Raw genomic sequence first — 22,757 nt, forward strand, 5'->3', positions numbered from 1 at the left:
TAGGATTGCTTTGGCTCTTCAGGATCTTTTGTGGTTCCTTACAAATTTGATGATTTTTTTCCTATCTTTGAAAAATGCTATTGGGATTTTGATGAGAATTGCATTAAATCTGTATATTGCTTAAGGTAATATGGCCATTTAATGAACATAGGTTGGTTCTTCCAGTCCATGAACATGGAATATTATTCCATTTCTTGTGTCTTCTTCAGTTTCTTTCAACAATATCTTGTAGTTTTCAGTGTGTAGCTCTTTCACATCTTTTGTTAAGTTCATTCCTAGATAGTTTCTTCTTTTTTGTTGCAATTGCCAATGGAATTGTTTTCTTCATTTCTTTTTCTGATAGTTCATTGTTAGTACATAAGAATGCGATAGATTTTTGTACATTGATTTTGTATCCTGCAACTTTGTTTGTTTTGAACTGATTGTGTGTGTGTGTGGATTCTTAAGGGTTTTCTATACATAGAATCATGTTATCTGCAGAAAGGGACATTTTTCCGTCTTTATTTCCAATCCAGTGCCTTTTCTTTCTTTCTTCCTTTTTCTGGTTGCTCTGGCTAGGACTTCCAGTACTATGTTCAATAACAGTGGGGAGAATGGGCATCTTTGTCTTGTTCCTGATCTTACAGGAAAAACTTTCAGGTTTTCATCATTGAGTATGGTATTAGCTGAGGGTTTGTCATATATGGTCTTTATTATGTTGAGGTACTTGCCTTCTGTAGCCATTTTATTGAGTGTTGTTTGTTTTTTTAAAAATCATAAATGAGTCTTGTGTCTTGTCACATACTTTTTCTGCATCCACTATGATCATATATGTCCATCTTTTTTATTATAGCCATCCTAGTGGAGGTAAATGTGGTTTTGATTTGCATTTCTACAATGATGAATAATAATGTTTAGCATTTTTCATGTGCCTATTGGTCATTCCTGTGTCTATAGAGATATGTTTGCTCATTGACTTTGCTCATTTTTTTATTGGGTTGTCTTTTTATTATTTAGTTGTAAGAGTTCTTTATATATTCTGGGTACAAATCCCTATCAGCTAAATGATTTGCAAATATTATCTCTCAGTCTATGGATTGTCTTTTCAATATCTTGATGGTGTCATTTGGTGTGCAAACATTTCTTTTATTTTGAAGTAGTCCAATTTGTTAATTTTTGTTTTTATCCCTTTTGCTTTTATTGTCATAACAAAAAAACACTGCCTAGCTCAAGCTTACAAAGATTTATTATGTTTTCTTCAAGGGTGTTTTAAAGTTTTAGCTCTTGTATTTAGGTCTTTGATTAATTTTGAGTTCATCTTTGTGTGCTGTGAGGTAGGGGTCCCGGTTCATTTTCTTCTTGCATATGGATAACAAGTTGCCGTAGAGCCATTTGTTGAAAAAAACTATTCTGAACAGATTTTTTTAAACTAGGAGTCATAGACTAACTTTAAAACTTAGCACCTCCAGATCTACCTTATTCTTTTTTTTTTTTTTTTAAATAATTTAATGTTTCTTTTTTTAAAAATATATCTTTATTGATTTCGGAGAGAGGAAAGGAGGGGAAGAGAGAGAGACAGAAACATCAATGATGAGAGAGTCATTGATCGGCTGCTAAGCCCGCAACCTGGGCATGTGCCCTGACCGGGAATCGAACCCCGATCTCCTGGATCCCAGCTCGATGTTCAACCGCTGAGCCACACCCGGCCGGGCTACCTTATTCTTTTTAATGATCACAAGTATTTTTCACAAATTTGTCTTATTAATCGCTGATGTATTGATAGACATCAATACTATGTTCAGGGTTTTTTTCCTATTGGAAACAATGACATCCTTGTTACATATATCTTTGTATATTTAGCATAGTATTTAGTATGTTTGGGGATGCAAGTTTAAATTTTGGTAGAGGTTGCTAAATTTCCCTCCTTAAAAAGGTTATAAACTTGTTCTTCAACAGATATGAATGCCCATTTTGAAGTGCAGTAATTATCATCCATTTTTGTGGCTCAATCCCTTGTATGTGCATGTTGAGTACACAGTAGGCACTTAGTATTTTTAGGTGGTAAAGATAAGGGTAAAACTGAAGGGCTACCTGTAATTTGGGTCAGAGTCCATTTAAGCTGGTTAGGTAAATCAAAGAATACAAAGCCAATTAAAGCTTTATATTCAACAACTGAGAGCAGATTTACATGTCTAAGTAGGAACAGTGGTAGTAGCCAAGATTATATAGTTAACATAACCTTTGTAGATGAAACAAAGTACATTGTTGGTTTGGTTTTTAATTGATTTTTAAAAAGAGAGGGAGAGAGACAGACAGAAGCATCCATGGTGAGAGAACGTTGATTGGCTGCCTCCTGCACACCCCCTACTGGGGTTCGAGCCAGAAACCCCAGCATGCACTCTGACCAGGAATTGAACCAATGACCTCTTGGTGCATGGGTTGACACTCAACTACTGAGCCACACCTGCTGGGCAAAGTACATTGTTTGTTTGTTTGTTTGTTTTTTAAAATGTATCTTCATTGATTTCAGAGAGAGGAAAGGAGAGGGAGATAGATAGATGGAAACATCAATGATGAGAGAGTCATTGATCGAGCCCACAACCCTGGCATGTGCCCTGACCGGGAGTCGAACCCTGATCGCCTGGATCCTAGGTCGATGCTCAACCGCTGAGCCACGCCCCGCCGGGCAGCACATTGTTTTTTAGTTCAAGATTTTTACTGGCAATTGTGATAGAGAGTTGCCACAAAAACTATATTAGAAATACATAATAAAAGGAATTTTGATTGATAGGTATGAGTTCTGATTAGCAAAGTATAATTGAATGTATAGTGGGAAGATGTACAACCTTGGAGGTGCTAAGATTAATCAGCATCATTTGGTTTTCAGATGTAATTTGATAAAAGAATTAGCAGTATAGTGGGTTAAAATTTAAGAATGTGTTTAAATATCACAGTGCCAGCTTTTCTCATATAGAATAATAATCTCACACTGATTATCAGGTATGTGGCATTGTTACTGTAAAGGCAACCTGGCCCTGAGTGGGTTGGCTTACGGCCAGCTGGTAGTGTGTGGGTTCTTGCTTGACTTGATGCAAGAAAGATTTCTCGACATGAGTCCAGGTGACTTTGAGGGTACTTTTATTAAAGCTGGGGACAGTGAAACAAGGAAGGCCTTAGAACAGAAGAAGCAACAGGAGAGACCTAGGTGTGGCTGCTTTAGTTCACTGGAAAGTCAGAGAAAAGGGGGCCTTGGAGACAGGTCATGGGGTTTGCCCGGGACAAGCTACTGCTTCCCATTGCTTCCATGGTTGCAAGTCTCTGGGGACCCTTAGAATTTAGGAGATGCATGCCTGTGGAGGAAGAAGAGGGGAAAGGGAAAGGCAGGCATGGGTGTGCTCCTGGAAGGGAGAGCTCAAGCTGGGTCCTTCATCTTGAGGGTTTTTAAAGGCTGGGAGTTCAGGGGAGGTCTTAGAGAAGATCTCAATAGAATATTCATCAGCTTTTCCAGGTTTATCCTTTCAGGGTCCTGGTCTCCAATGATTGCTCAGCGCAAGGGCAGGGGGTCATTAGTCATTGCATCTGGCCCTGGCTAGCCCACCTGGATTTGCTGCTTTTCTGGGCCTGGAGCTCAAATACAACTGAGGCCTAGATGTTCCTTCTAGGTAGGTGACATTCTGTATCTGGCTGTAAATTGCTTAGCCAGTTTGTTCAGCTGTTTGTCTTAGTTTCCCCATTCCACATGCCAAGGAATTTTCCTAGCTTCTTACCATACTGCCTCAATATGACTGATTATCAGTTATGTGGTATAACTGATACTAAGTATTGTTTGAAACATTGTCTCAATGAAGTATATAACTGGCAGAGGAAAATAAATGAGAAAACCAGAGAACAGAGCAGAAGCCTCTATCATCACAGCATCTGGGTTGATTGCACCTCTGAGAAATTTGTTTACTTTTTAAGTCTATATGTTTACAGTCAGTAGAGTAGGTGCTATTTTATTAAATCTATGAAAGAGGTTTAAAACTAAAAATCAGAGGTTTTTTTCTTTTTTTAAAGAAATGGTTTTAGGCTTACTTGTGTTGAGATTATTTCTCATAATTAGACAAGGTAAGCAGGAGGTCATTTATTATTTTCTTAATTAATTTTCATAGCCCTACAACTATAAAATGGGGATGATAATATCTAATTTTTACCTACTTTTCAAAGTCAAAGCAAGGGATGATGAATTAGAATATTTCTTTAAGGCATAAGTAAGAAGTATCTTTTTCATCTAACTTTAAAATTTATTTATTTATCAAAGATTCACTTCACATCCTCCATGTTCCAGGCACCGTGTTTCATTAGTAATGTCGAATAATGTTAGAAAGCATTGATGTTTGTAAGTTTCTTTTGTAATTTTGCTTTTCTTTTAAGTGTTAAAAGTGTTGCGTCTAGCCTGGCCAGAGTGGCTCAGTGGTTGAAAGTTGGCCCATGAACCAGGAAATCGTGGTTCGATTCCCAGTCAGGGCTTGATCCCCAGTAGGAGGCAGGAGGCAGGAGGCAGCCAATTAATGACTTTCTCTCATCACTGATGTTTCTCCCTCTCTCTGAAATCAATAAAAACATATATATAAAAAAGTGTTGTCTCTAAATTCATGAAAGTAGTTACTGTGTGTGTCACTTAAGAGCTTATCAGAGGCATTGTTTTGGTAGTTGCTCTGTTGTAGTGAAAACGAGAATTCCCAGAGGAGTGTAGGGTCTATCTCCAGACACCACAGCTGTAGCATAAATATGGTATAAAAGACACTGATGTGGATAAATTTAGCTTCAATACCCACAAGCCTGCACTTGAACCAGAGGTATGTACCTGCTTCCTTAACAGATCCCTGCCAGAAATATCAGGTGTATTCCCAAAACTGAGCAAATCACTCTTAAGAGTGTTCTGGGAGTTCATGGTGCTAATTGTGATAATAGCATCAGTTTCAATTTCTAGTTTAAAAATAATCAACAAAAGTTAGTTTTTTTTTTCTTTTCCATTTTAAAATGCAACCATTTGAACCCTCTGGCAGTGGACAGGGAGACACTTAATTGATGATATCACTCTTACATCAGTCAGGGCAAAGCAGACATACAGCCTTTAGTTCATCCTAGCTTAATTGATGCCTGTGCTGGTGGCCAGAGCTGTTTCATGTCTGGGACACATTAAAAAAAATGCAACCATTTGGAGTCTTTGAGCATATTTTGAGTAAGCGTGTACAGCAGTTAGCACAGCTCAGATGCATGTGCTCTTAACTCAGGCCCTGGGTTGATTAATACATAGCAGAACATTGTTGGCTCCTATATCGATTTCAAACATTTATCATTTCAAAGTGTTTTATTCTTAGTCTCATTTAATGGGATAAAAGTTGACTTTTAGTATATTTTTAAAATGTCTTTACATGGTACAAAATTCAAAAGGATCAAAAGGGTATGTAATGAAAAGTAAGGCAATCTCTCACCGCCTTACTTATTTAGTTTTCCACCCTGAAGGCAAGAATGATACAGCCTACTGTGTATTCCTCCAGAGATAGTCTCTGCATTTCAAATATATATATATATATATATATATATGTGTGTGTGTGTGTGTGTGTGTATAATCCTTTCATAAATGGTAGCAAATAGCACCCCCCCATGTTTTGCACCTTGCTCTTTTCTAATAATTAAGATAAATCAGTATTTCTGTATTTTATTCATATCAGTGCAACAGTAATAGCTACAAAGTCATATAAAGTTTAATTTATAATCATACTTGACACTTGGCTAAAGTCAGGAAGTAATAAGATAAGGAGCATAAAGACAATAATTCTGTAAATTTGCTTAAAGATGAGTTTCTGTAAGAGTATATATTGTATTTAGTAGTGATCAGAAATGTTATATTTTTTTAAAAAAGGAAATGTTATATTTCATACCAATGTGTTTTTTTTATTTAGAGGAGGGAAAGAGAGAGGAATATGGATTTGTTGTTCCACTTATTTACACATTCATTGGCTGCTGCTTGTATGTGCCCTGACCGGGGATGGAACCCGCAACCTTGGTGTATAGGCATGGTGCTCTGACCCACTGAGCTAGATGCCCAGGGTCCACCCAACATATTTTTAATATTTTGAAAACTAATGTTAGAAAGAGAAGTATGTTATCATTATATATAATTGGGCTTTTTATTTACTGGGAATAAAGAAATAATGGAACTCTGGGAAGTGGCAACTTATATATTTAGATTGTTTTTGTCCCTTTTTATCTGTCAACTTGGTAGCTTTTTTATCTGTACACTGACAAAACAATTCATAAGGAAGGGTATGTCATTTAAAAATATAATAGTAGAGGAAACAAGAATGATTATTTATTCACTGTGCTCTGTAGAGAGGAATTGTTTGTATTTGTGTTTCTATGTCAACTCTAGAAGAAACTTCCCAGGAGTCATGAGCATTAAGATCTGCTTCAGCCATTGACTTTCACTGGTTTTTAAATTCAACCTTAGGATTCTTGTGAATATGTTGCAGTCTTGAAATACCCTTTCTCTTTTATATTTAGTCATCTGACTTCCCATAGAAAGGCATGAAATTCAGAATGATGCTGATAATTGAAAGAATTGGTCAGGCATAAAACAGAAGGAAATCCCAAGAAACAAAGACCAGGGACTATATTTTGGGGGGAAATGGAATTTCTTCATTGGTTTTAGCAAAGGTCTGATATTTGTTAAAGTAAACCTTTGCTGAGCAACCTCAGGGATGTGTGTACAGTGGGCACTAGTGGCTGGAAAGGGCAGGGGGCTAGGGTGGATGCTTCCCTGTTACCTTTCCATTGACTTTTCTGTCTCTCTCATTTATCTGCATCTTTTCAGCAATTTATCAATTTGTACCCATAGTCACATTTATAAATGTTTATCATATGTATACAAAACAATGAAACAAAGTTGTATGTAGCTTATAAAATTACTGTGGTTTCTTTGTTATATACGTTGTATATAATCTCACAGGTTCACATGCCAAAATTCCTTGGCAATGAGAAGTGAGAAAGTGCAGGATATCACAGTATGACAAAATAATCATGACTCAGTGATTGGGAATAAATATATTAAAGTATCAGGTATATTCATTTGAAAGGCATATGAAAAATTTAGGTATTTCAGAAGAAAGAGTTCTAAAGGAAAATTTTTGAAAGAGTTATATCTTGAAAGTGTCTTTAAAAATATGAAGTAAAATACATTACATTAGTTGATGTTGTTAGTTCTGTTCTTCTGCAGACTGTTATATATCTCCATATATTTTTTCTTAGATCTCAACTCTTTGTTCTTTTTACTAGAAAGAGTTAGAAATGGCAGTTGAGGCTGTATTATCAATTCATGTTGGTATTAGCTTTTTAGTAGGTGTCTTAGTATTCTTGGTTACAAATAAAATGTAAAGTACAATATTCTTAATATAGTGGTTGAGAGCACAGGCTTTGGAAACTATACTGCCTGAGTTTGGATCCTGGCTCTGCCATTTACTCATTGTGGGACCATGTAACTTAACTTAGCTGTGCCTCAGTTTCCTCAGCTGTATAATAGAGATAAAGGTTGAATTACTTAACTAAATAACCTATACTGAACTCAGATCTCAGATATCTCAGATCCAATTTAAAAATCCCAGGAGAGTCTGATTACTTCAGCTTGGGTCAGGTGTCTATACTGGTCTGTCAATTTATGGCCATGGAGACAGGACTGTACAAAATAAGTGAGCTGTATAGACATGACTTGGAGGTCCAGTCTTGTCAGAAATAGGGGTTATCTTGGGTCAGCCAGAAACACCAGAAGGTGCTTTTAAGTACAGTATTGACATTATCTTTTTTATTAATAGATTTTATTTATTATTTTTTAAATTTTTTGTTAATCCTCAAGCAAGGATATTTTTTCCATTGATTTTTAGAGAGAGTGGGAAGGGGGGGCGGGGAGGGAGAGAGAGAAAGAAAGAAAGAAAAAAAATTGATGTGAGAGAGACACATCGATATATTAAACCTTTTTGATATTGTCCTGTAGGTCCCTGAATCTCTGTTCATGTTTTAGAAAATAGTTTTTCTTTCTGTTCTTCAGATTGGATGATTTCTACTGATATTTTTCCTGTTCTGTTGTGTTTTTTTGTATATAGAATAATTATGTTCTGGGCATTATGAATGAGATATTGTAAAGACTCTGGATTCTGTTATTTTTCTGTGAAGATTATTGATTTTTGTTTGTTTATAGAGGCAGATCCCTTATCTGAACTCTTAACTGCAAACTCAGTTGGAAGGCAGCAGCTGAAATCTCAGTTGCTCCTTTTAGTATTATCAGGACTGCTTGGAGTCTGCATTATGCATGCTTGGTTCAGAGGTCAGCCAGATATTTGGGCAGAGTTTATAGTCTGGATGCTAGAGAGAAAGACTTTGGGGTTATCAGTCATGAAAATAGACTAGATGACATAGGAAGGACCTATAGATGAGTGTGTAATCCTGACTGCAGTAACAGTGAATGAAGGAGAATGAAAAATAAAGGAGTGTAAGTATTATGAAGGCTGAGACTATTTCCTTGTTAACTGATGTATCCTTAGTGTCTGGTATGTAGAACATGCTTAATATTTGCCGAATGAATTTAATAGGAGGAGACCAAACGGCAGTTAGGTAAGAGTAGAACTAAGGAGTTTTCAAGAAAACAAGGGTGGAAAGAGTTTCAATAAGGAACTAGTAGTTATTCTTGTCAAATACTTCAGAGACGTGAAATAGGAATGAAGAATGAAAACGAACTATTATTTTTGGCAATTAGAAAGAGTTTCACGAAAATGATAAGGGAATAAAACCAGATTGCAGTCGTTGAGAAGTGAATTACAGCTGAAATGGTGACAGCGGGTGTTGATTATTCTTAAGTTACTTAATAATGATGGGAAGTGGAGATCGCTTCATAGCTTTATGGCTAGATAAGGTATAGAAGGTATCTTTTAAAAGAATGATTGTGAGCTGAGCAAAGAATCTACTAGAGATGGAGATACAGGAGCAATATTCAGTATTCATTCTGGAGGAAGAGGAGCCAGAATCAGTGCACCAGTATCAGATTTCACTTTATGGAAGAAAAACATCCCTTCTTCTGTGATAGGAATAGAGAGGGAGAGTGTATACACACACACACAAACACGCATATATATATTTAAAGAATAGTCTGTTATTTTTAGAGAGAGAGAGAGGTGGGGGGGGAGAGAGAGAAACATTGATGGATATGAGAGCCTAACATTGGTGATGCTGCCTCCTGCAAGCCCGCAACCTGGGCATGTGCCCTTGATCTGGAATCAAACTAGTGCCCCTTGATGCATGAGACAATGCCCTGATCTGATCCTCAGCTTCCTCTAATCTGCTGTTTATTCCTTCCAATGTATTCTTTATTTCTGCTATGTCATTCTTCATTTCTGAATGGTCATTTTTCATAGTTTCCATCTTTTTCATACTGTTGAGCATCCTTACAATCAGTATTCTGAACTCTATAGCTGATAGATTGCTTATCTCCATTTCATTTAGCTCTTTTTCTGGAGACTTCTCTTGTTCTTTCATTTGAGGCTTGTTTTTTTGTCTCCCTATTTTGGCTTCCTATTTCGGTTTGTTTCTATGTATTAGGTATGCCTGCTAGGACTCTCAGTCTTTTTGGAAGGTCTCTGGTGCAGGCCAATGTCCGACACTGTTTGTGACTGGCCTTGAGTGCCCTGTTTGGAGCTATGAACAACCTACGGCTTGAGGTCCCCTCTGTTGGGGCTGGGTGCATTTGGACAGCACCAAGATGCACACCAAAGTCTGCTTTCCCAAGGCCCAGGTCCAGAAGCAGATCAGGCAAAACTCAAAGCACTCTGAGGTCTGCCTCTGCCTGCGGGCTGATTAATCTGATTCTCTTAATGAGCCTCAGGCTGTAGAAACTCCATGGGATAGGGTGAGAGGTTTTCCATCAGGGTGGAGCAGTTGCTTCCCCCTCAGGCAAAAGCTACTTGGAAGGTAAATGTCTGTCTGTGAAAGATGTCCTCTGCAGTATGGGGAAAAGACTGGGCACAGGAATCCAGAGGGTGCCCTCTGAACTCTATCTCCAGAGCCCACAACCCTAGATTCTCCTCACAGCGCTCCAGTCCACTCTGCCCTCCCTCTGCTGGAGCCTAAGGTGAGTGGCTGCACAGGAAACTTCGTGCTTTGGCTCTTTAAGAGGGTGCCTGCATTTCTAGCCATTTCTCCCTGGCAGACAGAAACCCAGCTGCTTTTCACAACCAGATGTTATGTGGGCACCTTTCTCAGTTCTGTTGCTCTTGTCTGGGAAACCCAGCTTGGGGTTTAGGCCTCAGAGTTCTCAGTGGGAACCCCCCACAGCTGAGATATCCCTCTACACCTTCAGCTGCTGCCCAGCCAGCCCTCTTGTGCCTTCATGCTTCCTACTAGTCTCCGTGCAGTCTCCACTTTTCCTCCTTGGTTGTGAGGGTGCTCTCCAGTCCATCATTAGTTGCAGCTGATTATTCAGGATGGTATTTCTATATTTTAGTTGTAATTCTAGTTTGGTCCTGGGAGAGTGTCAGTGTAGCTTCCACTCAGTCCGCCACCATCTTTAATCTCCACACAATAAGTTTCATTCTCCAATTTACATACTGATGTATTTTGTATATTTTTGTGGCGAGCCTAATCTTAGATCATCTTTATATCCAAATATTTATAAAAGGTCTGAAGTATGTGCATGGGAACACATTTAACATAGTTTTGATGTTGGATATTTTTTATCATATGGTTTGTAAAAGTGTAAAATACATGGTTTGCATAGGTTTAACATTAAATTGATACTCATGCTATAGTTGGAACTGGGTTGTGAATTATTTTCTTAACTCCCTTTGTGGATTTTTAAAATAGCTTTATTGAGGTACAATTGATGTATATCAAACTCCACACTTAAGCTATACATGTTGATGAGTATTGACATATGTATATACCTATGAAACTGTCACTGCAGTCAAGATAATGAACCTACCCACAATGTTTCCTTCTGCCCTTTGTAATTCATCTCTCCTTCTCACCCTTGTCCACCCACTGAGGAATTTTTTTCACTATTGATTAGTTTGTATTTCCTAGAATTTTCTGTAAATGTAATCTTACACTGTTTTCTCTTTTGTTGTATTTAGCAGAATGATTTGAGATTCATCCATTTTGTTATTTTCCTTTTTATTGCTGAATGGTTTTCCATATAAACTTTATTCACCTACTGATGGGCATTTGAGGTTTTTTTTTCAGTTTTGAGCTATTACAAATAAAGCTGCAGACCTTGTTGGTGTGAGTCAGTGGTTAGAGCATTGTCTAGTGCACCAAAGGGTTCAATCCCCAGCTTGCGGTGCATACAGGAGGCAACCAATCAATGTTTCTTTCTCACACTGATGTTTCTTTTTCTCCCTCTCTAGAATCAATAAAAAAAAAAGACCATATCCTTGGGTAAGGATTTAAAAAAACAAACAAAAAAACAAAGCTGCTATGAACATTCATATATGCATAGGTTTTTTGTGTGCACATGCTCTTTCATTTCTCAAATAAAATATCTAGGAGTGGAGTGGTTGGATCAAATGGTAAGTGTGTGTTTGACATTTTAAAGAATGTGATTGTTCATTTTACATTCACCTGCTGATTGACCAGGAGTGTGAGAGTTCAAGTTACTCCATACTCAATTCTTTGTATGGTCATGGTATTTTAAAATGTACTGATATCTCATTGTGGTTTTAATATGCATATCTTTTGTGAAATAGATCTTGAAATATTTTGCCCAGTTTTTAATTGGGTTGTTTTCTTAGTAAGCTGGTAAAAGTTCTTTCAATTTTAAATGTAAGTCCTTTGTTAGATACATATTTTGTGAAAATTTTCTACCATTCTGTGGCTTGCCTTTTACTTTTCATAACAATATCTTTTGCAAAACCAGTTTTTTATTTTGATGAAGTCCAATTTGTTAATTTTTATTGATTCTTTTTTTTAGTATGTGAATAGAAGTAGAAGTCATAATCAAACCTACAATTTTAAATTTTTCTCCAAGAGGGTGGTAGTCAAATCTTCAATTAAGTGTGAATAGCTGACTAGAATTAAGAATAAAAAATTATGTTGTGCCCTGGCTGGTGTGGCTTGGTTGGTTGAGCATCGTCCCATGCCCCAAAAGGTCATGAGTTTGATTTCCGATCAGGGCACATACCCAGGTTGTGGGTTCAATCTCCAGTTGGAGTGTGTGCAGGAGGTAGCAAAGCAATGTTTTTCTGTCACATTGATGTTTTTCTCTCTCCCTCTCTCTCCAAAATAAAAAAATTATGTTGTTTTTGTAGCTATTGTCTTGAGGTAATCCTTTTTTCCTTTATCTTTCCTATACTACCGTCTTTCCAATAATTCCTTGTCACACATAGTAAGTACATTTTTTTTTCTTCTTTTTTAAAAAAAATATCTTTATTGATTTCAGAGAGAGGAAAGGGGGGGAGAGAGAGAGAGAGAGAGAAACATCAATGATGAGAGAGTCATTGATCGAGCCCACAACCCGGGCATGTGCTCTGACTGGGAATCGAACCCCGATCGCCTGGATCCTAGGTTGACGCTCAACCGCTGAGTCACTCCCGACCAGGCAGTACATTTATTTCTGATAGGTTGAGTTGAACCAAATTTTTATAAGTTGTATTTATTTCAACTTCATGCAGGCAGCTCATTTCTACAGATTTACAATTTCGAATTCCTCTAAAATGAATAAATTGCCTTCCAAGGTGTCCTCTTTATTAATCCACATTGGTACTTATTGTATTTATTTAGTAAAATAGGTTGTTCCTCATTTGTTTCTTAACTATAACTAATTTCTGAGACCAAAAAGGTTTTTTTAAAAATAATACGTTATTTATTTTAGAGAGAGAGGAAGGGAAAGGGAGAAAGAGATAGAAATATCAATGATGAGAGAGAATCATTGATCATCTCCTCCTGCACACCCCTACTGGGGATTGGGCCTGCAACTCGGGCATGTGCCCTGACCGGGAATCAATCTGTGGTTCATGGGTCGACACTTAACCACTGAGCGACACCAGCCAGGCTAAAAACTATTATTTGTGATGTTATGAAGCAATAATATAGTCAGTAAAGGAAGTGTTCACTCAAGTTATTGTTGAAAAGTCATGGGCTGCTCACAGCTTTCATTTTTGCAGAGTCTAACCCTGCTGTGATCCTGGCAAGGATGGTGTTTATTCCTTCTAGTACCACAGAAAGAGTCTGTTTAGCCTCCTGCATCATTGGCCAAATTACAGTTAAGTGCTGATCACAGCATCCTTATTGTTTGGCACAGCATGGGCGGCAGCAAGAGGCAGAGACTCTTACTGTTATAGTAGCAGTGGGTTTTACGTTACTGGCAGCTAGAAATTTTTTTCTTCTTTTTTGTAGGCAGAGAGAGCTTGACAGGAATGTTGTGAGTGTGAAGATCTAGGTGATTGCTATATTATTACATGCTTCAAACAAGTTGGCAGCATGGTCTGTTAGGTACTAGTAATTGAATGAGTAATGTTTTAAAGTAGGCTCTAAGTTTCTCGGAATTTTGATCTTGGGCAAATTTCTTTATTGTTTCATACCATCCCTATTCCTTAGAAACACTATGTGTGTAATTTAGGTGCTCCAGTAAAGGGCATATGGAGTTTTAAGTGTACTCAGTCCATGACTGTAAAATAGACATTCAGAAAAATGCCTGTTTTCTTGTTTTGTCCTCCAATTTCTTATTTTGAAAAAATATGCTGAAAAGTTGCAACAAAAGTGCTATTGATAACCTATGCCCTTTACCTAGATTTGTGCTTATTAACTTTACTTTTTAGTATTGTGCTTTTAAAAAATCTTTTTGATTATACTTATAGAAAAGTTGTAGAAATATGAGAATTCCTGTATATCCTTCATCAAGCTTTCCCTAATGTTAATACCTTACACAACCATATACAGTTATCAAAACCAGGAAATTGACATTGATTCAGTACTATTCATTAATTCACAGTTTTATTTGAATTTAGCCAGTTTTCCCACTAGGGTCCTTTTTCTAGTCTAGGATCCAAATCCAGGATCCTGTAGTGTATTTAGTTGTCATGTCTCTGTAGTCTTCTTCAACGTGCATAGTTTCTTAGTCTTTCTTTGCCTTTCCTGACCTTGACATTTTTGAAGAGTACTGGCCAGTTTTTTTGTAGAAGATTCTTCAGTTTAGGTTTGTCTGGTGTCTCCCCATGATTAAATTAAAATTATGCACTTTGGCAAGAATACTACAGACATGATGCTGTGCCCTTCTCAGTGCATCATATCGGGAGGAACATGATGTTGCTATGTTTTATTGCTAGTGATGTTCCTCTTAATCACTTAGTTAAGGTGCCACCTTCCAGATTTCTCCACTGTGAAGTTGCTATTTTCCCTTTGTAGTCAGTAATTAACTTGTGGGCAGATACTTTGAGACTCTGCGCATATCCTATTTCTCATACACTCTAACCCACTAATTTTAGCATCTGTTGCTGGTTCTTGTCTGCAACAGTTATTATTATGGTGTTTGCCTAATGGTGATTTTCTGTTTCCATTATTTCTTTTATCTTTATTAACTGGATTTTTTTCTGTAAGAAAGAACTGCGCCCTCTCCCCCATTTATTCATTCATAACATTATGGACTCATGAATACTCAGGAAAGTGTGGCTCCTCCAGCCCACTACCCTGTTCCCATTCCCTCATTATTTCTTTTTTATTTTTTATTTTAAATTTACCACCTTAACCATTTTAAAAATATATATATCTTTATTGATTTCAGAGAGAGGAAGGGAGAGGGAAGGAGAGAGTTGAAACATCAATGATGAGTCATTGATCGGCTGCCTCCTGCATGCCCCTACTGGGGATGGAGCCCACAACCTGGGCATGTGCTCTGACCGGGAATCGAACCGTGATCTCCTGGATCCTAGGTCGATGCTCAACCGCTGAGCCACGCCTGGCCAGGCTGTCCCTTGTTATTTCTACCCGTTTTCACTCAGAAGGGCATTCTCCTATGTGACCACAATACTGTTACCACTTCACATTAATGGGACACTTCACATTAATATGTAGTCTTGTCTAATGTGCAGTTCATAGTGAAATATCTTAAGTGCACCTATAATAGTCTTTACTGTGTACATATTTCGATCCAGAATTCAGGATTATGTGTTGTTTGGTTGCCAGAAATATCTTAAACCTCCTCTATTTTAACCTAGAACTGTTCTCCAGCCTTTTTATTTTTTTTATATTAACTCTTTTGAAAAGTCTTGACAGTTGTCTAAGAGAATTTCTCTCCATTTGGGTTTGTATTCTCCTGAATAGATTTAAGTTAAACACTGTTGACAGGAATATTACATACATTATATTGTATTCTTTTTAATACACCACATTAAGGTCAGTCTGTCCCATCATAGTTGCTGTTTCCCATCACTTGGTTAAGATGATATCTGCCAGACTTTTTCATTGTAAAGTTACCTTTTTCTCTTTGTAATTAATATAATCTGTGGGGAGACATTTGAGATTGTGTTGAATATCCTACTTCACTTGATGATTATACCATCCATCCTTGTTTTTTGCAAGAGTGATATTCTACTATATTTTATTTTTATTGGCATTATTCTGTAATGCCCTTTATTTGTTGTGTGTCATTTATTTATTTACAATCAGTATAGACTCATGGTTTCTTTTTTATACCAGTTTTGTCGAGATATAATTTATATACCATACACTTCACCCATTTAAGGTAGACACTCTTTAGTGGTTATTAGTATTTAGCATATTCACAAAGATGTGCAGCCATCATCAACCTACCTCATACCCTTTAACTGTCACTCCTCAACTCCCATTCCCCAGCCCTAAGCAATCACTAATCTAATTTCTGTCCCTATTAGTTTGCCTATTCTGGGTATTTTATAAAAATGGAATTATAATATGTGGTCTTTTGCGACTGGCTTCTTTCACTTAGCATAATGTTTTTAAGGTTCTCCCATGTTTCACTACTTATTCCTCTTTATGACTGAACAATATCCCATTGTATAGCTATACTAGATTTTATTTATTCTTTTATCAGTTGATGGACATTTGGTTTGTTTCTACCTTTTGTCCATTGTGAATAATGGTGCTACAGATGCTATAAAAATTTGTATACACACAACAAGGTAAATATACTTAACAGTACTGAACGATACACTTAAAAATGGTTACGATATTAAATTTTATGGTATTTTACCACACCATAAAAAGAAAAAAATATGGAATACCTGTATGATATAGTATATATTTTTAAATTTACCTTTATTGTTGAAAGTATTACAGACCCCCCCCCACTGGTGACCCCTTCTTACCCCCTCCTCCCCAGGCCTTCACCTCACTACTGTCTGTATCTATGGATTTTGCATATATGCATATAAATTCTTATGTTAATCTCTCCCCACTCACCCACCCACCCCCACCTTCCCTCTGAGATTCGTCAGTCTGTTCCATGCTTCTATGTCTCTGGATCTATTTTGTTCATCAGTATATTTTGTTCATTAGATTCCACATATGAGTAAGATCATGTGACACTTGTCTTTCTCTGATTGGCTTATTTCGCTTAGCATAATACTCTCCATTTCCCACTATAAAATATTATACCTAAGCAACATAAAAATATGCTTAAGTGTAATCTTAAAATAAAATGATGTAAAAAATCATAAATATTATTTCAGATACATAAAAGTTGGTAGAAATATATGGAAGGATGTTTGCTGCAATATTAGCAGTGATCATCTCAAGATAATAGGATTATGAAAAGACCATTTCTTTGTCTACATTTTTACAAAATTCATGAAATGCATATGGATTATTTTTATAATTCATGAAAAACATTAGGGAAAAAATAACCCATACAAAAAGGGTTTGGCACCAGTGATCTTCTTGTAACACATATACCATTTCAAAAATCCCTTCAATTAAAGAAGCAATACAATTATAAAGAAAAAAATGTGTAAAAGTTTTTTCGTAGGTATGTGTTTTCATTTCTCTTGGATATGTACGTAGGAGTGGAATTTCTGGGTTATATGGTAACTTTATATGCAATCATTTGAAGAACTGCTGGACTGTTTTCCAAAGTGTCTATACCATTTTACAATCCCACCAGCCATATATAAGGATTCTGATATTTCCAGATCCTCACTAATACTTGTTATCTTTTTTATTGTAGCCATCTTAGTGGGTCTGAAGCAACATCTCATTGTGGTTTGGATTTACATTTTCCTGATGACAATAATGTTGAGAATCTTTTCATGAGCTTATCAGCCATTTTTATACATACTTTGGAGATGTGTCTGTTTAAATTCTTTGCCCACTAAAAAAATCAATTGTTTGTCTTTTGGTTCTTGAGTTGTAGGAGTTCTTTGTGTATTTTGAATACCAGAATAATTAGATACATGATTTGCAAATATTTCCTCCTGTTTTATGCGTTGTCTTTCCATTTTCTTAATAATGTCCTTTGATGACAAAAGTTTTTAATTTTAGTGAAGTCCAATGTACCTATCTTTATTGCTCATGCTTTTGGTGTCATATCTAAGAATCCATGGCCAAATCCAAAGTCATGAAGATTTACTCTTATGTTTTCTCCTAAGAGTTTGATAGTTTTAGCTCTTACAGTTAAGTCTTTGATACATTTTTTTGGGGGGGGTTGTCAAATGATTTAAAAATATATATATTTTTATTGATTTCAGAGAGAGGAAGGGAGAGGGGGAGAGAGAGAGAGAAACATCAATGATGAGAGTCATTGATTGGCTGCCTCCCGAACACCCCCTGCTAGGGATTGAGCCCACAACCCAGGCATGTGCCCTGACCAGGAATCGAACCTCGATCTCCTTGATCATAGGTTGATGCTCAACCTCTGAGCCATGCTGGCCAGGCATCAAATGATCTTTAATTGAAATATTTTCCTTTGTAGTTCTTAACTAGCTGGGCATTCCACTGTACTACAGTTGATGTCATCTATGATGTTGTGAGGGTGGGTGGCAGTCATGAACATTGCAGCCCATAGACTGGTCAGTCCCTAGGATCTCTCTAATGGTTCCAGAGAGTTTTCTCGACAAAGATCAGTGCCGCATCTGTCGGGCAATGTTTACAGTCTCATCAAAAGTGATATTTCCGATGTGCTTAGTCTTTTTATGCTTCTTTCTGTCTCTTGGCAGTTCTTTGAGGGCCTTGATGATCAGGGCAGAGGCAGAAGGTACTACCTCAGTCTGGGCCTGTCTGTTCTGAATGGTCAGTTTCACTGTAATCCTCAGATCCTTCCAATCACCAGTTGCTTTGGCAAAGTCACCAACCATTTTTGGAGAAAAGTTCAGGAGGCCTATCATGTTGGCCAGAGCATCTCAGATATAGGACTTTGATCTCATTGGGGTGGAACTTAAGTGGCATGGTGGAGGCAGCTGGTGTCAGGTGAACCCAGATTTGTGACTACTGAAGAAAGCTATACCTTGGCCGCCTTTGAGCTGAAAGCCAAAAGAGTCTTTGGTACTTTAAAAAAATTTTTTAATTAATTTTTCTTTATTGATTTTTCTAGAGAGGAAGGGAGAGGGAGAAAGGGAAACACTGATGTGAGAGAGAAACATCAGTCGGTTGCTTCCTGTATGCACCCTGACGGGAACTGAACCTGCAACCTGGGTATGTGCCCTGACCAGAAATCGAATCCTTGACCTTTCAGTGCATGGGATGATATGCCAACCACCTGAGCCACACCAGCCTGGGCATCTCTGATACATTTTGAGTTAATTTATATATATGGTGTGAGACAGAGGTCCAACTTCATTCTTTTGCATGTAGGCATCTAGTTGTCTACCACTACTTGTGGAAGAGACTTGTTTCCTCATTGAACGATCTTGGAACCCTTGTCAGAAATTGATTGGCCATAGATGTATGGGTCTGCTGTGACTTTTGAGATGATCGTTTTCTTTTTTTTTTTTTTTTTTATCACTTTGCCCTATGTGTGTATACTATAAGCAGTCTAATTTGGTTTATGTTTTTGAACTTGATATAAAAGGAAGCTTTAAAAATGTAATGTTTTCTGTGTTGCCTATTTGTTTTATATTATGTTTATAGTCAATTTATAGATTTGTGTTAGGGTGAAATTCGTTCATTTTCACTGAAGTACTGTATAACGTTCCACTGAATGACTGTACCAAATTTTATCCATTTTACTCTTGGCAGACACTTGTGTTGTTTTCAGTTCATCTAGTGATTCTTAAAAATGTGTTCAGGAGTGGATGAGTAGAGGCAGTCTTTTAGCAGACTTTCGCCAAATATTTGTTAGCAGAATAAGTGAAGAATAGTACAGGGGGACTAGGAAATATTTTTGGTGCCCATAAACAAAGATAGGTATGTGGGGCACATTTGTAGAGAATTATATGTGTGCATTTTGCAGTGATAAAAAGCCTTGTGCGGGCATCTTCAGTTTAACCTTTGGCTGGTCAATAACTGGAGGGTAGTTTCAAGAGACTGGAGTTCTTGTGGATATGATAATCATCTGCCACACTTGAGTAATAGGTCTGTGTTTCTCTAAGATATATGTTTAGAGTGTTCCCTGTTTGTACCAAGTAAATAGGAAATTTTCCATGAGAAAAATGGGAGAAAAATAGTAATTCCATTTCTTTTACTCTGGAGAAATTCTGGTTTTGGGGGTTTGTTTTTGTTTTTGTTTTTCATATTAACCTGTTAATTTACAGAGCCATGGCTCTGTACAAAAATAAAATGGTTTTCATTAGATTAACAGTTTAAATAAATACCTGATGGAACATTCTTTTTCATTTTTATAGCTCATCTTTGGGGCTGATATTCAGTTTATGCTTTCCTTGCTGTTCTTGATCCAGGATTGTCATCACTTTATTGGCTTGTATTTGCGCCTACAAAAAAGACAATTTATACATTTCTGTCACAAACATAATAATCAGCCTCATAGCCGATGCTTCCCAAACACTTCTGCATCCATCTGTTGATGGATAGGTGTGGTAAATCCAGTTAAGGACTGAACCTAATCTTCATCCCTTCACTGGTGTCTTCTCCTGAATTTCTTAGGTCCTAAGTAATTGATTTCCAAGATTTCTCTTTTTGCAAAGAAGTCTTGTATATTCAGCTACTTACTACCCTTTCTGCTTTGTGGTCCCATAAACATCTCCAGCTCAGTTCTCCAATTCTGTGTTCAAGCTGAAGTTACCATTTTCTCCTCACACATTATGCTCAGTGAAATAAGTCAAAAGGAAAGACAAATTCATGTATCCTGTTTTTCGAAAATTTGCGTCATGCCACTTTGCTTTACGAAAAACCTACTTTAGTACATGTTTTTGCTAACTGAAAGGAATCCAAAGAGAAGTTTTACTTTACCAACAAAGGCAAAAAGTGAAAACAGCATTTAGTGTTTGCTTTGTAGCAAGCCAAACAGTAATAGAGGCAGTGCACACCCCGAGCAGCAAAAGGGGCCCCCACCAAACCCCTTGGCCAGGAACTACACTCAGCATCTCAGCATCTAGCCACCAAAGCTTTGAACTGTCTGTCAGCATCTGTGCTTTATTTGGATTTATTTTAGGCAAGATGTATCCTAAGGTATCAGGGAAGCCTAAGAGAGCTCATAAGGGTGTTATGCTTAGTGTAAAACTGGATGTAATTAAGCATATTTGGTATGATTTGATAGGTTATTTTTGGGGTCTAAGAATGCTCAAAAAGTTTTCCGTATAAATGAATGGTAATAGCTTCTTTGCTTTAGGCCATATGGCTTGTGAAAGATTTCATAGGAACACTCTACTTTCAGATAGTGTGGAAACCTGTACTATGATTTCACTTATATGTGGAATTTAAAAAACAAAACAAAACCAAAAAACAAAACTCATAGATACAGAGAAAAGATTGGTAGTTGCTGGGGGTGGGTAGGCAAAATGGGTGAAGGGGCTCAAAATGTAAAAATTCCTGGTTAGCGAATGAATAAGTCATGGGGATATAGTGTACAGTTTGGTGACTATAGTTAATAACATTGTATGGCATAGTATTTGAAAGTGCTAAGAGAATAGGTTTTTTTTTTTTATAAACTGGCTTTTGCCCTGGCTGGGTAGCTCAGTTGGTTAGATATGCCAAGGTTGTGGGTTTGATCCCCAGTCGGGACACATGCAAGAATCAACCAGTGAATGCATAAATAAGTGCAACAACACATCGATGTTTCTCTCCCTCTCTTCTTCTCTCTCTCCCTCTCCCTCTCCTTTTTGCTCTCTCTAAAATCAATCAAAAAACAAACCAGCTTTTAAATTTTTGTTTGTTTTTTGTTTTTTATTGATTTGAGAGAGAGGAAGGGAGAGGCAGAGAGAGAGAGAAACATCCATCAGTTGCCTCCTGTATGCACTGGGAATCAAACCTGCAACCTGGGTAGGTACCCTGACTGGGAATCGGACCGGTGACCTGTCAGTGCATGGGATGACGCTCAACCAACTGAGCCACCCAGTCAGGGCAAACCAGCTTTTAATTTCGTTGTTTACTGCTAAAAAATTACTTACAATGATTCCACAAAAGTGGGTGGAACGGATTGATGAAAAATTGGTGAAAAGGGTGAGTATACTCTTTTTTTCTCTCATTTTTAAGATCATTTTTATTTTTCAATTACAGTGGACATACAATATTATATTAGTTCCAGGTGTACAACCCAGTGATTAGACATTGTATTACTTACTAATCGACCATCCCAATAAACCTCCCTGACGCCATACATAGTTATTAGGATATTATTGGCTATATTCCCTATGCTGTACTTTACATCCCCATGACTATTCTGTAACTACCAACTTATACTTCTTTTTTAAAAAATAATATGTTTTTATTGATTTCAGAGAGAGGAAGGAAGAGGGAGAGAGAGATAGAAACATCAATAATGAGAGAGTATCATCGATTGGCTCCTCCTGCATGCCTCCTACTGGGGATCAAGCCCACAACCCAGGCATGTGCCCTGACCAAGAATTGAACTGTGACCTCCAGGTTCATGGGTTGATACCCAACCACTGAGCCACACTGACCAGGCCCAATTTGTACTTCTTAATCCCTTCACCTTTTTATTTACCCCCCAGCCTCCTCCCTTCTGACAACCGTCAAAATGTTCTCTTCATCTATGTGTCTTTCTGTTCTGCTTGTTCATTTATTTTGTTTTTTAGATTCAGTTGTTGATAATATGTATTTATTGCCATTTTATTGTTCATATTTTTTATCTTTTTTCTTCTTACATTTCTTTTACATTTCTTTTAATACTGGTTTGGTGGTGGTGAACTCCTTTAGCCTTTTCTTGTCTAGGAAGCTCTTTATATATGTTCTTTGATTCTAAATGATAGCTTTTCTGGGCAGAGTAATCTTGGCTGTAGGTCCTTGCTTTTCATCACTTTGAATATTTCTTGCTAGTTCCTTCTGGCCTGCAAAGATTGTTGAGAAATCAGCTGACAGGTAGGTAACTAACTGCTTTTGTCTTGCTGCTTTTAAGATTCTCTCTGTTTTTAACCTTTTGCAAGGGCCCACCCCACAGAGCAGGACTTAAGTGGAGCTCTGGTGCACGTTGAGTCCACCCCTTGAGTGGTTGGGTGGTGCTTTGATGTGATCTGAGGCTGTCCAGTGGTGTACTGGCTCTGGGGCCTCCTGGGAGGTGCAGGCTAAGGTCAGCTGCTGCCTGTGTTCTGCCCAGGGCCACCCAGAATGAGCTACAAAGTGATCTGTAGATGGCTGCTACTTGTGCTGGGGTT

At 37.4% G+C, this 22,757-nt stretch overlaps 2 protein-coding genes and 1 pseudogene across 2 annotated transcripts in view; 1 reads left to right on the forward strand and 2 right to left on the reverse strand.

Moving 5' to 3' along the window:
* Positions 1–22,757, reverse strand: part of FOXM1 (forkhead box M1) — a 114,034-nt gene that overhangs the window by 31,588 nt on the left and 59,689 nt on the right. The window lies entirely within an intron of this gene.
* The window catches only part of TULP3 (TUB like protein 3), a 79,324-nt gene that overhangs the window by 9,154 nt on the left and 47,413 nt on the right, over positions 1–22,757 (forward strand). The window lies entirely within an intron of this gene.
* On the reverse strand, positions 17,948–18,417 carry LOC107538899 (large ribosomal subunit protein uL11 pseudogene; annotated as a pseudogene).

Source organism: Miniopterus natalensis, chromosome 2 (assembly GCF_054644295.1).
Source record: "Miniopterus natalensis isolate mMinNat1 chromosome 2, mMinNat1.hap1, whole genome shotgun sequence".
NCBI lineage: Eukaryota > Metazoa > Chordata > Mammalia > Chiroptera > Miniopteridae > Miniopterus > Miniopterus natalensis.